Here is a 17,093-nt window from a genome sequence, read left to right as displayed (position 1 = left end):
CCAGATATTAACTCTTTAAGGTAGAACGATGAACTACCTGGTAAGATATGTCCCCTGGTGCAATAGTGGTATAAATGTTACGGGTGATCTTTGTTACTCTGTGAGGTTATTCCTGTAACAAACACCATCAACAAGAACCTGAGACTGGGTAGATCATGGCCTACTACTATTATTCTACTAAAGGAATTTTGTAATAAAACAACTCTTCATGACATATTGCTATACTCGTAGATCAGTGAGTGCATCATTCAACCTTCATCAGAGGAACTTGTGGCAGTAGATAGCAATTAACACAGAGACACATCATTGATCGATATATAAATAATAAGAGACTTTGGAATTCTCAGTCTTAAATGGGAAGTCTATCATGTTCCTCTTGCTAAGGCTCAGCAATCGGTGTGGAAGAGGGAGGGGAAAGATTTTAAGAGCCAGTAGTGTCGGAGAACTTCAAGGAAACTGTTTTCCAGAATCAACAGGGAAGATGTACATTTGAATTCACAAAGACTGTGTCAACATGCATCAGACCTGCATAGGCAAAAGCCAGAATGAATCCCAGCAGGGAAGAGAAGAGGTAGGCACAAAGTCCCAACCCTAGGCACGGGTTTGATTGCTTCTGGTCTTTGATTGCTTCTGGGTGAAAGAATGTCTGTTTTCTTCAATGGAGTGATATTTGATATATAGGTCACCCTCCAGGGCAGGTTGTAGTTGGTCTCTTGGCCAACACAGACTGGATTCCATGGGGGTTGTTTTGTTTGTTTGTTTTGAGACTGAGGACAAAACAAAGTTGGGTGGGTAAAAAGGAACTGGAGGATCTGGGAAGAGTTTGGGAGGGAAATGAATATGATCAAATTATATTGTATGAAACTATAAAAGAACAAATTAAAAAAGATTTAAACCACCATTTTCAAGTCTTTGCATTTTCAGTATCTGAATCAGTGCATGACTGGCCCAGAGAATATACTCAGCCTGTTGACTTTGCTTTGGGAATCTGTCAGGCAAGACCTCTTTCCCCCTTCACCTCTGTTCAAATACCATCTTCTCCAGCAAGTCTTATCTTCCTCCTTCATGATCCCCAAACGCCTCCAAGTGTATCTACTACATCATTAAAACCACTGTCTCTTGCAGGTGGTTTATCTGTATGCTGTCTTCTCAGAACCTCCAAGGGACTCATGAAGACAAACAGCTTTGGATTCCAATGGTCTGGATTGTACCAGCAAATAGTTCACGTGACCTTGAGCATTTGAAATGACCTTTCAGAATCTCACCATCTTCCTGATAAGCTAAGATCCTACTGATGTTTCTAGCATTTTTGAGGATTGATTATTTATAGCGCCTTATGATGCGTCGACACGATGCCAATCACAGTTCTAAACACCTAAGCGTTCCGCTTGAGATTTAGAGACTGTAAGGTAGCTCCATGGAAACTGTGTTTCTAACTTCGCTCCTTCCCCAGGCGTTCCAGATGTAGGACTCACTCTCCTTGTGCTCCTAGCAGCAGTAAGCTGTTTCCCAATTACATACCATGGCAATAAACAACCGCTGTTCAGTAGTGCGCAGGCTGCTAAACCCTGGTGTTTGGGAGGCTGGGTATAGGGAATGTATTTTCAACTGATAATATTTGTAACTCAAAATGGACTTTCAAGTTGTAAGCCACTTGTAAGTCAGAGCACCTGTAGTACCTCATGTTATATAAATAGTTTATAACTATTCCTCTCTAGACCCGTCTTTCTAAACTCTAGGTTATGGCTGGAGCATGTGTCTTAATTCTCTGCCTGCAGGTTTGCCAGCGGTGGTAGCTGAGGAAGACTGAAGGCTGGAGAGGGCAGGCTTTCTTTACTCTGTTTTCTATTGGTCCCTCTCAGCTCAAGAGCCCAGCTATAGCCCAGTAACTGGCATCAGCCATCGGTCCCAGACTGCAGCCTCCTTCCTTCCCAAATGTAGCCTCACCAAGCCCTTGCACAGTCTTGATCTTCAAGGCCAGCCTTTGATGGTTCCAGAAGATGCTGTCATTCTCCACCTTAAGCCTTTTTCTGTGATTAGTAGAGGTTTCCCCAGCCCTACCCACCATCTCTCTCAGTTGCCACCACCTGTATAACCTGATGAATTCTTTTTTGAGATAGACATCGTTTGCTTCTGTTTACCCAACTTAGTCTAGCCTGATGTGGGTTAGAAATTAATGTCGCCTTCAAATTTCAAACCAGGAAGCAAACCAGAGAAGTCACTTTGCCTCTGTGGGCTGGGATTTTAACCTGTACTCCAGATGCCATAGTGGTTCTAGGAGGCCAAAGACTTAGATCTATGAAGCACTCTACCAGGCCTGATGTGTGGTGAACCACTAACAGACGGTTCTTGTCTGATACCCAGTCACCTCATCGTCACCTACTCAGCCTTGTATCCTGCACAAGCTCTCACAGGTGGTTGTGTAGCAACCAGTTATGGCCAGTTATGGTGGAACATAGAGAGAGCCTCTGGTTTCTTTCTTTCCTTTCGTTGTCTTTGTGTGAAATGTTTCCAGGGAAATCGATTCTCTCTCTCTCTCTCTCTCTCTCTCTCTCTCTCTCTCTCTCTCATCCCTCTTCCACCTCTCTGCCATCCCTCCTTGTTCACCACAACTTGGTTTCTTGACTTGAGTTTTTCTATTTATTCAATAAAAATAAACAGCTGCTGAGCAGTCTGAAAAACAAAAAAGAAAAATTAAGCAGTTTTGTAGTAGGAAAAAATATGTTCTTTATTTTGTTGCATTGTACTTCTTTATTCTAATGACAATAGCTAACTCTTAACAAGAACATACTTTTAACTAATCACATCTTTAATAGGGAACCGTCCAAACTCGGCTATCCACGCATTGTTATTGCAATAACACTTTGGAATCTTTGTTTATAGACTCAGCCTTCCTAAGTAGTTGTTATAGCAAGTATAATTGCTCCCAGATAGAAGAACAAGCTTTCCCACCAGGCTGTCTGCTCCATTCTCATTTAACGCTGCAGTTAGACCTCAGCAGGCCTGCTTGGAGTCATAGTCCCACCTGCAAGACAGCCCTTATTTTCATGGTTGGTTTAAGCTCAATTTATAGGCCGTTTCATATATGGTTCTCCTGCCATCCTGCAATATGAGTTCTGAAAAAGAGATGGTGTCTTTGGTCCGAGTGATTGGTGAGAAGACCAGTAGCCAGTTCTCTCTTTGTGTCTTCCAGGCTGGTGGATTTCCCAGAGGTTGTTGAGGGGGGTTGGGGAGTGGTAGTCTATTTTCTGCACCTCTTGAAATACTCTATTCAAGCACTCCCTTCTCTGACAGCCACTGCCATTATGTTTCAGTCTCTCCACCTCCTCTTCCCTCACACAAAAGTTAGACAAAAAGGCAACTGTTGGGAAAAGGCAGACTTCGGAAACAGAAACCCACAGCAGCAGCTGCTGAGCCACACAGCTGATAAGAGGAACGAATCTGTGCCCCTGTTTGTTTTGAGGTCAGAGCAGCAACTCAGTAGGGTTAAGGGGACAGCTTTTTGTCCATGATGTGATTTGCCCATCTGGCTCATTCAGCATCTCCTGGACCAGCTGACCCTGGCCACTGGCTGCTTCTCCGGCTCCTTCAGAGCCTCCGAATTTGTTAAGCTGTAATGAGCATATCTCCTCACTTCCTAATTGACTTTGCAACAGTCCCCATACACTCTCACAAAGGAGGGGCAAAGGAGAGGTCCCCCCCGCTGACATTCTTTTCTTAGTGGGACAAAACTCATCACCAACCTGGAGGAATTCGGAGTTTCCACTGGAGAGTTTGGGTTATTTCCGTTCTAAGTGTTTTTAAAAGCATGTTTTCTCTCCTGTAATTGGTGAGATTAAGACAGGCTATTGATTCTACGGAACTTGGGCTCTCCTTGGCTTTTTATTACCTCAATTAGTTTTTGTGTTCCCTCCTCACAAGGTTTAGGCACTCGACCCAGCTGGTATTCAGCTTCAAATCCCTTTGCCTGATTCAATGTAAGCCTTCCCCGGAGGAGGTGTAATTTGTTTCCTTTGTGGAGTCACAGCTCTTGAGTTTAGCTTGCTCGAGGTGTTATTGCAATGGTCATTATCTGGACTTCAGGCAGCACACAGAGCCGCATTCACTGGGCTGTGAGACCCAGTGTGGATTTGGACTCAGAAGCCAGAGTTTCTCCCTCGAAGACAACGAATTGTCCAATCACAGACTTCTTATCAGGAGTATTCAAACTCTATTAACAGGTGGATTTCCTTTTCCTTAGCTTCGAGCTTGGCCTCAAATCTGAAGAAAAAAAATGGCTTGGAAAGGTGAGAGTGGAGACAAAGCCAGCCCTATAGAAAAGTTTTGGACTACAGAGATACTGTTTTGCTTTCAGGCATCTGTACGTCTTATTTGTCTTTGTTTTTATCTTTAACAGGCTCCACACTGCTAGTTCAAAACAGAATCTGAGATCGAAGCAAAATTGGTGCTATACACAATGCTTTCATTTGCAGGATAAAATAAAGCATTCAAGCCACAGTTGCCATTTTAGGTCATCATCTCAGATTTTTGCCCAATATAAATGCTGATTTTTTTGTATAGTAACTCAGAGCTTTCTTTTTGGAGTCAGAACACGTGGGGTTGGATCCTGATTCTGGCAAGATCGCTGGTGTATGATCCTGAGGCATTTGCTTAATCCTTCAGGAAGCCCATGTTGTCTTTAAAGCAAGCATGATCATAATAGTAATTATCTCATACAACGTCTGTGAGGATTAAATAACTGCACAGAGTAAACCATTGGTAAATGGTAAGTGTTATTTCTGTACTGCGTCTGTAGTCCTACAAAACAATTCTGAGCATTTAATACTGAATAAACATTGGCTAAATTGGACTTGACTGGTTTTTATGGGCTCAAATTTCCAAAGCTCAGTTGAGATATTTGTGTATTTACAGAGCAGGTACTGCTTAGGGCAGAGGCTGAATACTCACAGAATTTTGTTGTTTTTCAATGATGACAAGACATGAATGCACTGTTAGATACCATATCACCTTCTATTAGAATGGGAGTTATATGACCTCATGGGTCCCAATTACCTCATGTTGCAGGTAAGGTAACACACCCTTTGCTTTTCTAGATCCACCGCCATTCCATCAACTTCAAATACGAGGACCTCAGCTGCCCCCAACTTTGTGCATATCTAGGAGTCCGTCTGGCAGAGGTGAAACTTTATAGTCTACTTAGCAGACTCAGGTTGTATGATTTGAGCCACAGCTCTGGCTGCTTTGTTCCTTTTCTGATACAAAGTAGCGTGTTTGTGTGTGTGTGTGTGTGTGTGTGTGTGTGTTAACCAGTAACTGCTGAAACTGTTTCTATTCCTCTTGAGTCATTGACCACTGTAACTTCAGCCCTGTGGCTGGCTGCTTTCTTAGCTGTTGTTTCTTGAACCCGCTGCTCTGCATTTCTGTGGGTTTTCTCCTACTGGAGCAGAGGAAGGTAGGATGGAGGCCTAGCACTCTTCTTTTCATGACTGGTGCAGATTTACCAGCTCCAGAAGAAGACAGGTTTCCAGAAGAACGGTGTGCCTCTCTCCATCTCTAAGGACCCCGTTGTTGTAACTCTCCTCTCTTCAGTGAACACGAAGTGAGCTTGCATCACACTTCGAAGCTCTGTTTACTCCTGTCCCTGCTTTAAATTCAAGCCTATCCCGCAAACATTTTTTTTACTTACTTTACTTATAGTTTCCTGGAGGAGAGGCATGCATTCAGGCCTCGTAAAGCCACCAACTCAAAGAGGCATAAAATCAGCCGACTATAGTTATGTGCAGGTTTTCTTTGCGAGGCTTCACTATGCCATGTAAATCAGTGCTATATCCAGGTGTGCAATAAATGTCCAAGAAACCCCTAACATACTTAAGAGCCTGTCATTCTATAATATACAAGGACACTATGGAATCCAGCACACTTACCATGATACATCCACATAGCTTTAAAAATACCTGCTTTAACAAGAGTCAGCAACAGAGGAGAGGATTATTATGGGTAAGAAGCTTAGTTGGAAGAGGACTTGGAGAGGAGCATGGGAGGAAATGAGGGAGGGAGAGTGTGAATGAGAGGGGTTGAGGGAGGGGGCTACAGCTGGGATGCAAAGTGAATAACCTGTAATTTATAAATAAATTAATTAATTTAAAAAATCTTTCTTACTCTTTTGTACAATGTATGATAAAATATTGATTGGAATTTTTCCTTAGCCCAGAGTTTTAGTGACAGACCCAAACCAATACCAAAAGGCAGTATTCTTGTTCTACAAAAAACAAGGAACCACCAGACATGGGCTCCGGTCTTCACTGAAGGAAGTCTCTGTCTCTCACTCTTGGTGTTCTGTTAGCAGAAGACTAGAACTCGAGGCTGAGCAACATCCACAGACAAAGAGGATAACAAAGCAACATACATGAGCGAGGACACAGAACAGAAGGGTCGTAGTTTCTAGCTGGATGCTTACCGATGCACTAACTTGGCATACTGTAGTCGACCAGCATGAGACAACTCATGAGAGAACTTGCAAGCAGCCTTGGGAAGTGAGGCATTTGGAAGGTAGTGGTTCACTGGGAGAGTCAGTGATGATGGGAGATGGAAGAGATCAGATGTTTGGTGAGGTGAGTCTTCCACTCTCTTCACAGAGCCCAGGAGGTCTCAAAGGCCAAGGGGATACTAGGGAAATAGCTGAAAATTCTAGGATGTGATACCCACGAGGACCCAGGGATAGTCCTTAGCCTGTCTTTGGAGAGGGTTATAGATTTAAGAGGATGTTGTGTCCAACATCCCAGCTGACAACTGTCAGAGAAGAAAGTCACACGGACTCATTGCTGGGGCTCTTCTCTGAAACCAGGACCAATGAGGCTCCCAACAAAAAAATGTCATCTCACATCCAGTGACACACGCAGCCCTGGGACATTTCCCTCAAAATGAGCATTGGTTGTTTCAAGAGCACTATGGAAAACAAGATCTAAACGCAAAGGCCTCTTGCCTTTTGGTTCTTTTGCGTAAATTTCCTAGAGCTACTGTAATACATTTCTATGAGACCAAGAGCTTAAAATATCATAAATTTATTCTCCAACAACTCCGGAAACCAAAGTTAAGGTGTCAACAGGACTGCTTCCCCTCCGAAAGCTCTTTGAGATATTTCTCTTGCCTCTTGGAGCTTCTAGTGACTCCAAGTGTTCCTTGAAATGGTTACATCATTTAGGTCAGTCTCTGTTCACTTTGTCCTCTTCTCCCTGCGTGTCTCCTCTATGTAAGTTATTTACTGAAAAGTCATTGTATTTAGAGCCTGCCTGGCATGATCTCAACTCATTACTTTTAACACAATTATACCTACAAAAATTATTTTTTTTTCCAAGGACGTTTCCAATCTCAGCTTTTAGAGATTAGAACATATCTCTTGGGTAACATCTCAACCCTCTGCATTCCTTGTCTAACGTTCCTTCTCTAATCAGGTGTCTGTTAGAGTTAGTGAAGGGAAGGGAGGGGAGCAAGCCCAGGTTTAAAGGAAAAATCTTGGAAATGCATGTGAGATTGCAGCTTGAAGCTGCACTCCACTAAACTTTTATTACCTCAAAGTAACTTTGAAGTCAAGAGATCTGCCTTGATTTCCTCATGGCAGGGCATATCAATGATGGAAAATGGTAAGACGGGATTCCTTGTCACAGTCCGTCGAGTTTGGCATTTTCAATAAACCAGTTAGCTAATAAACAGTAGCTAATGATTCATTTTCTTCTAATAGGAGGACTGTGGTTGGTTCTCTCCCTTTTTTTTTCCCCATAAGAAAAGCACAGTTTAGAGAGAATCTTGGCAATACACATTCTTAGTGTTGTATTGAAAAGGGATGAGCTGTTTGGAATAAACTGTCCTGGAAATCTATAACCTACAAGATTGTATCAAAAGCCCATCACTAAAGTGGAAAGACTGAGGATATATATATATATATATATATATATATATATATATATATGTATGTATTTTATGACAGGTGCTCTATGCATTTGCTTAATTGCCAACTCCAGATGTGGTCAAATAAGGAAGGTACACTGGGACTTCCAGCCACCCCAGCCTGTCACATTCTAGTAACGCAGCCTCATTACTGTCATGCTGCTGCTCACGCTGAGTAGTTGCTAGTGGGAGCCTTAAGGCCAGCTGCATTACTGAAGAGGGAGTCATCTTCTTGACAAAATTTGAGCCTTAATGCAATTCCTGGCCCAGCTTTCCTACCTGTAATGGCTTGACGGCCGGGGGATAGAGACCTCAGGCTGCAGTGAGCAATGAAAGAAACAGACTTCTAGGGAGACAGTTTCAGTAATTGGCGGGAGCAAAGGCTATTTAAACCTTTGGGATAGAGTCTTTCAGGTGAGTACATCATTGGCGGAGGGGCTGGGGGGCCGGGAGCTGCTGCAAGATGCTGGGGATGTCTTATTTCCATGAAGAGAAATTCCAGGTGCTCACTGGACATGACGTTATAAGACACCCCCCCTCCAGTTCAGATGTAGCCGATTGGCAGCTCAGTCTCTATGTGGATTCCAGAGTGAGGGGAGCAGGAGTTGCCTCTATCATGAACTGCCTGCTCTTTGATCACTTACCCTGGCGATGCAGCCTTGCCAGGCCACAGAGGAAGAGGATCCAGGCAGTCCTGATGGGACTTGATAAGATATGGGCAGATGGCAGAGGAGAACTCCCTCTTTCAGTGGAGTAGGGGAAGGGGGAGGCAGGAAGGGTAGGACTGGGAGGAGTTGAGGGAAAGGGCTTCAATCAGGGTATATAATGAATAAATTGTAAAAAAATAAAAATAAAAAAAGAAGAGAGGAAGTTTAACTGTAATTTGGGTGCCAGGCTATGTGGCCACCTCAAGGATGGCAGAGACGGGGGCTGTAAGGCTGCCGGCACCCTGGCTTACAGCCCCAGGACGAGCAGCCCTACTCCTGCTGGTCCCAGACTGAGATTTCTGGGGTTTGAACAAGTCTAGACCCCACTCTTGCTCCCAACCAATTCCCCAGCCCCACACCTTAACACCCTCTGTTCTCTTGTGCCTTGTCGTTAATTTCAAATCACCTTTTCATCTTGTAACCTTTATAGCATTGATTTTTGTTGTTCAATAGGTTAGCTCTTTTCTTAGTATTTTTTTCAATTACATGTACATTTGACTAACTGGCCATCTGGGCCTGTGTTAATCGGAACTTTGGGGTAGGGCAGGCTCAGAGGCAGGAGTCAGTGAAGACTACTGATCTAGCATTCACTTAGTTAAAATACAAGCACTTAGAGGCCCTCAGTAGTTTTTGCAATTTCAGACATTTTAGAGAAAGGGAAACATGAATCAAATAAACTAACATTAAAGCTAGTAGGGGCCTGGGGAGATGGCTCAGTTGATAAAGCTAGTAAAGCACTTGCTGTTACAAGTATGGAGATCTGAGTCTGGTCCCCAGTCCCATGTTGAAGGCCAGGCATGGTAATGTGTGCTTATAATACCACCACAGTGGAATGGGGAGGTGGAGACAGCCAGACCTGTCGAGTTGACTGGTCAGCCCACCTACCCTAATCATCAGGTCCAAGGTCCTAGTGAGAGACCTTGCCTCAAAAATCAGGGTGGGCAGCTCCTAGGGAACAACAACGAGATTGACCTCTAACCTCAACAATCACAAGCAAAAAACGTACACACATCTGCATTCTCTCACACACATACATGAACCTGTGTGAATGAATTTACACACATACACACACAATCACAGGTGATAAATTACATAACAAAGGTGAAGTCAACAGCATTGTGCTAAAACTTCTTTCCTCCTCACCCCTACAGAAAAGGTCTACAGTGTGAGAATTTATCTTCAGCTTAGCAGTTTTCAGTCATTTAGGGAAAAACTAAAATATATTAATCTATCTGAAACAAAGTCTATTTAATAATGTCTTAGCTAGAAACCTAATATGCCCTTGCCCTGCCACCCTTGCTCTCTGACTTTGGGTGCAACTAAAATATTCTTCCTTTCTTACTATAAAATAATGATTATAAGATTATATATAATATATATAATATATTATAATCATATAATATATGATTATAAGACAGAGAGGATTTACACAAAGGAAGGACAGATGGTGGGTGATGAATGAGTAAGTTCAGGGCTGAAGCGGTGTTGGAGTACAGACATCTGTGCTCATGGACCGGACATCATTCCTCTGAGTAGGAGTTTTAGCAAAAACAAAAACTGCCACCTATCTAGAATGCCTGACTCTGTAACTACTTGGTTGATGTTCTCATTCTGCAGAGGTGTGGCCCCCACAGGTATGAGTCAATTTATTTCTCTTTAGAAAGAAAGGGAGTTCTATCATCTAACAGAAATGTCAGAGTTTAATTCTATCAATACCATAGCATCACCCCAGGGCATTATGAAGAATTACTGAGTATAGAAAATACTGGTCTGGATTAAATTTTCTCTCTCACACACACACACATATATATATACATATACATATCACAAAACACATACACACACAACTTGAGCTGTACTTCAAACAAACGAGTTCTCAAACCTTGACAGGCCAACCTCCCACCGCTTGCATTTTCATCTTTCATGAATTACATGTTTTGAAAAATAAGTTACCCAAGTAAACAGCACTTATTTTAAAAAGTTTATCTGTTCATCTGTTGCTTTCTTAGAGACAGTGATTATGTAGCTATTAGGAATGTTATTTTTACATAGTGTTATGAGCTGCATGGCCACAGGAGTCCCTGTCATGGTCCAGACACTGTCATAATGAAGGAAACATTAAGGGCAGTGGTCAGCGTTTGACTTCAGCCATTGTGCTACACTGATGTCCAGGGCTATGTGTGTTCTGGCTGTGTTCCATGGAAGACTGAAGCCACTAAGTGAGTAGGTAAAACTATGTCACCCTCCCAGTTTAGCCTGGAGATTCTGATAATGTTGACACAAAATCACAGCTGTCGACGATCAAAAGCTGAGCTGTGTTAGTAGAGTTGTTATTTTTACCCTGAAGAAACTTGGCTTTGGGAGCTGGAGAGATGGCTTGGTGGTTAAGAGCACTGGCTGTGTTTCCAGAGAATCTGAGTTTGATTCCAGCACCCACATGGTGGCTCAGAACCAGCCGCAGTTCTAGGAGATCTGATTTTATTTTCTGGCTTCTGTGTGGTACACAAGCATACATACAAGAAAAACAGCCATACACATTTAGATAGATAGATAGATAGATAGATAGATAGATAGATAGATAGAGAGAGAGAGAGAGAGATAGATAAATTATGGAAGATATTTACTTTTAAAATAAATCCTGACCTTTTATTTTAGCTGATGTGATAAATTTTTGAGTTTATGTAACACTGCTTTAACTCTAGGCTTTATTTTCTGAGACCCTCCCACCCACCAAGTTCAAGGAAGCCTAAAGGGACAGCAAGGAGCCTCTATTCTAAGACACCTCCATGCTCTGACCAAACCTCAGCTGTGTTCCACACTGTTACAACTTTAAATGTTCTGGGTCCTGAAAAACATTCATCATAGGTGACTGCAAATGTCAGGGAGTGGCTGTTAAAGTGAAAATGTTGGAGTCGGTTTTAGTGTCTTGACTTTTCAAATACCCACTGGGCTGCATTTGGAAAGCACATTTCTTATCTGCAGTATCAAATAAACAGCCGCTACGAGCAGAATTACATGAGCAGAAATTCATGAAAGCCCTACTGTGTGCCTGACACTGTATTAGGTACTTCATCTTCATCATGTGTTTTCCCCACAGCTTTTCACAGCAGCTTTTATCATCTCAGTTCAGCATTATGCATAGGATTTATATTTTGAAAAAAAATTTTTTCTTCTATACATCTGGTGCTCTTTCTCAGATGAGACTCACTTTAGGCACTGGTTTTCCATAGTGAGACTGTTAGAGAAAAAATTAAAAGGATTAAGAGAAAGTGATTCTTGCCTATAAAAGCTAAGCAGTAAACTTGGGAAAAATACTTTCAATGGGAATTTTAACCAAAATAGAAAAGACATAAATTTCTAAGCTAACAGTCCAGAACAGAAGTTGGAAGAAAAAGAACTTTCTAATTTCACACTCTTAAAAACATCTTACTAGCCACTGTGGCTCAAATATTTCCTTTTTGGTACCCAGCAGAGGACCTGGAATAGCTATTGTCCATCTATCTGTTTTAGAGGTCCCTAGACTCTGAGTCTAGGCTGCTGAGTTGTGTGACCTCAAGGAAGGCTCCAGTGGGTAGGTCTGCCTCCCATCTCCTGCTCTCATCTTGGGAATCCTTGTGCTGCACTTTCCTTATTCCCTCCAGGTTCTTGCCTCAGTGTCTTCCTCGGCTCAGACTATTATAATCAACACACCATGGGTCAGCAGGCTTCGGAGTGAATTGCTCACTGTCTGAAGCATAGACGCCTGAGATCATGTGTGTGAACTGTCTCCTTCACAAACGTTGTACCCTCCCTCCCACGGTGAAGAAAGAGACCGAGGATGTAGCTCCTCCTGCCTCTTTTTATACATCTATTAAATCTCACAGGGGCGATGCCACATTCCTGACCCAATTACAACTCAGAGGCTTCTTTTGAAACAGGATCACACTGAGGATTGGGGTTCCAACGTGTTTTTTAGGAGGATGCAAACATGAGCTTGGTAAACTGCACTCTACTTCTGAATGCCAGTGCCATATGCCTTGAAACACAGATCAGCTGCTACAGTCTGTTGTTTCTGCTGGGCCTTTTTTACAGCCCTGCTTCTGACAGTCAATGGCTAACGAAGAACACCACTATCCCTTTGTCTCCCATACTTTCTCTTTTCTCTCTCCTTTTTCTCTTATCCCGGAAGTGAGACCACATCTGGGTTGGGGGTTTGACCTCTGCAAGATAGTTTTGGACATAACCTTGATTATTACTGATTAGAACCAGTGATGAATATTCCCAAGTGGAACCAATCAGAGTCTTTTCCTTAGAAACTTGAAATTGGAATTCAGTCTGTTCTTACGGCTGGGACACAGCCTTGGCATGGTTGGGGAGGCAGATTTCAACAATAAGGCTGGAGAAATATGGAGGTGAGAGATAGCCATATCACTTTCTAGCTCCTGGTTTCTTGAACGTATCTACCTGTTACCTCCACCCAGAATTAAAACAAACAAAAATGCGAATAACTCTTTATCCTTATGACGAATTCCCACCTTTATAAAAATCCGATTCAAAATTGTCTCCATTTTGTGAAGTTAGTCTTAATAAATACAGATAGCATGTGACAGAATTTAAACACTGCTGTAACTCCAGGCTGTTCATAGCCAACACGCCGCATTGACTCCCGAGTTGCTTAGCTTGTGGATAGTTTACTAATTTTGGGTAAGTGTCTGAGACTCAGCGCTATTGGTCAATTATTGGCAGGTTATTCCAATGGTAAAGAAAAGATCTCACAAATTTACATACTCATTGATATATCAAAACAAAACAATTGAACAAACTTTGGGTGGTGCATTCCCAGCTCATCAACTACTCTTTACTGAATCACCAACACTGCACTCACTACTTTTGTCATATGATAGGCAAGTTAAGCTCTATGTGATGATCTCCTGGAAGACCTGAAGACACTTTACACATTGTATACCAATTTACAGTGATTTCAGACACTGTATGACACCTCTTATCTACCGCTGTTCTTCGTGAGCAGTTTTATGGCATTTTTAGGCTCCCTTGAAGTTAGGGTGTGCAAGATACCAGGCTGTTGCCAAACGAATTACAAATATGATCTGAGCTACTTGTAGCTTGGTCCCCAGAAACTCCGAGCTGTCTGCCTCAATGTTCTTTCCTTACAGGAAAGAGCCTTGGAAGCCACATACTGAAGACGGAGGGGCTCCAACACGGAAGAAGCCTGAGTCCCTTAATTATTACCAAGGGCAGAGCTAACATCCAAGTAACAGCAAACACTTCAGAGAGTGGAGATCCGTTTTGGCATTGTTAAACTGTGAGTATACGCGTTCTAGCAGTTGCGTCTACCTTACGAAGGATGGCCTTGTGAAAACTAGCCCACCTTCCTGGACTGAGGCACATCACTAATTCATAACACTTGCATGCAGAGGACACACTTTAGTGCCACAGTTCATGTGTGGAATTTCCCCTTTCGAGTCTCGACTCCATGCCAGGTCTGCCACAGAATAAGATGACTTTGGCTGATTAACGTCCCAAGCATTTGTCTTATGAAAGAGGCTAGTGTTTTCCAGTCTTTAATTGGTGAATCACATTTCTAGCTATTAGCACTGAAAAAAAAATTCTTTGGTTGCTGGCAGGCACTGTTACCACAGAAGAGAACCTCCCCATGACAGCACTCTCACTAGCTGATTTTGCAAGGATGAATATTTTTTTCTTTTTCTTCTTCTAAGATTGATTCAGAGGTCAGAGGATAAGTACTTCAGCAAAGATGGCTAAATGTAATTAGTGAGAGGGAAATTCTCAGAGGGACAAAGTGGTATAGTGCCATGGCTAACTCATTTAATCATACAGAGTTGCGGACCTACACTCCAGATCATTTAGGATACACAGTGAATTGCTACTGTTGCTACTGCATGGCTGATCAATAATTTATATGTTAATGACTGCATTAGGGTTCTCTAGAGGAGCAGAACTTATGGAATGAATATATAAAGGGGTTTTAGTAGAACGGCTTATGGGCTGTGGTCCAGCTAGTCCAACAATGGCTGTCTACCAACAGAAGTTCCAACAATCTGGTAGTTGTTCAGTAAACCAGGCTGGATGTCTCGGCTGGTCTTCAGTACACAACTAATCCTGAACATGTGGGCTCTAACGCCAGTGAAGAATGGACTTGCCCAGGAGTGTAAGAGCTAGCGGGCAAAGGCGAAGAGCGGAAGTTTCCTTCTTCCTTGTCCTTCTATAGGCTCATAGAAGAAGGTGTGGCACAGGTCAAAGATGGATCTTCTCACCTCAAAAGATAAGGATTGAAAGTTGGTCTTCCCACTCCAAATGATTTAATTAAGAAAAAAAAATCCCTCCCAGGTGTGCCTGGTCACTTGGGTTTTAGTTAGTTCCAGAGGTGGTCAAGTTGACAGCTGGGAATAGCCATCACCATGAATTCAGGGTGAGCAGTTAGTCCAAACACTAGGAAAAATTCCTCTTTTCCTCCTCCACTCTTTCCTTAACTCAGAGAATGAACTTGACTGGTTGCTGTTTAATGGCAGAATGATGTGATGACTTTCCTTGACCTCATACATAAGGGTCAAGGGTCAAGGGTCAAAGCCCCTGTCACAAAAGAGATTAACCTGGTAAGCCTGTAACAGATACATGTAATTAAAGTTTTGTATGTGTCATTTCTGGAAATTAAAAAGACCCAGGGAGACCATCTCTTTGTGTTTAGCATTCACAAAGAATGACTGGACCTTAATAGGCTGTGAAGGGAAAGGCGCCCCCACCCTAGGGGATCTTCTGGGGTATTAGTTTTTGTGTGGAATTCATTCTCAGATACAGGGCAAGACCCCTTCTCGAAGGAGGGTCTAGTGGTCTGTTAGCAAGGCCAGTGAGGGAATTCTTCATAGCAAGCATTTACACAGAAAACCTAGAGCTATTTCTAGGTTTCATAACTGGCTTCGGTGAAAGGAATTCTGAGTTTCTCTGGCACGCTTTGGGGAGAGGAATTCTGATTTTTACGGACTGTCTTGAGATGGGGAGAATAACAGAGAAGGGCAGGAGAAGGTCACAACCTTTGCTTCTGATGGCTTCCAACATCCTTCCTTTCAAGTTACATGCCAAACTGCCAAACGTTGGAGTATCATTTTGTGACTCCTGCTAACTGCATGCCAGATAAGATGAGGCTGGGTCCACTCAGGGTGGTATGGTCCTAGACTGTATTATTTTTAACAGGGCATTCCAGTCAGACATCTGGTAATACTAATGTATACTAGACGGTCAAATTCTAGCTCATCAATTATTTGGTCATATGGGTTTGGGAGCCTTTTCTTGCTAGCTAGATTGGAACCCCTAGGGAAAAGAGGTGTTTTTGTTTTTATATCTTATTTATTGGAGGTTGTGTGCCATGGTAACTATGTAGAGGTTAGAGGACAACTCACGGAGTCAGTTCTCTGTTCTATTACGTGAATCCCAGGGATAAAACTCAGGTCATCGGACTTGGCAGCAGACTCCTTACATGGCAATCTATCTCTCCTGTCCACATTTATGTTTTGTTAATGTCTCAACCCAGAGCTCCTCATGTGAACACAGGCACACACGTTAAGCTAGATTACATTTTAGGAGATAATTTTTAGCCACCTCTTGGGCCCACTTACTTTAAGACACCTAGAGTCAGGAAATAGATAGGCTGTGCATCATTTAATTTGAATTTTCTATGTCATTGGTTTACGGTTATGGGCTTCACAGGTGTCCTGTCAAAGGATATTTGAATTAGAATTTATCTTCAAGGTCAGGGTTACACACATTGTCTCCCAATGCCCAGTCTGGAGTCTGTGACCCCAAGGCAGCTTTCTCTATTGGTCTCTGTTAGCTCCCATGGATGGGTCCATTGTGGATCTGTTTGCAGTAGGTGACAATTGCTGCCAGGCAGATAAACTCCCTTCCCCAAGGGTGGATTTAGAGTCTGTAACCCCTCCCCCCACCAAGTTTGCTGACATGTCAAGTTTGGGTTATTTTCAACTCCTGAAGGAAATTTTTAGAAAGATATTTACGATTTGTGCTCTTCTCATTGCTTTTAAAACCCGGCAGGTTTCAGCAGCGATCATTCCGGGGATTACAGGCTTTTGAGAGCACAGCCCACCACATCCTAAAATCCCTGTATGAGCACGTCTACAGCCTCATGTCAGGTGGCACAGAGGGTTGCCCTGCCTTGGGAACAAAGACTGCTTTGATTTGCATTTACCAACATACCTGGCTCCACATGCCTTCATGCCTTATTGTCACATTTCCCCTAGAGGTTTGTTTTTCAGATTTCAGGGAAGAAATAAAAGAGGAGGTAAATAATTACAGGACTTAGATGTGTCAGACTTTCACTGGCGAAGAGATGCTTTTATGCAAATCATTTTCCGACTTGCCTGTGGCTTAAAGCTTTTCCTTCCTGGACCAGGGAACTTAGAAAGATTGGTT

Source organism: Meriones unguiculatus, chromosome 14 (assembly GCF_030254825.1).
Source record: "Meriones unguiculatus strain TT.TT164.6M chromosome 14, Bangor_MerUng_6.1, whole genome shotgun sequence".
Taxonomy (NCBI): Eukaryota; Metazoa; Chordata; class Mammalia; order Rodentia; family Muridae; genus Meriones; species Meriones unguiculatus.
This window is presented reverse-complemented; position numbering follows the sequence as displayed.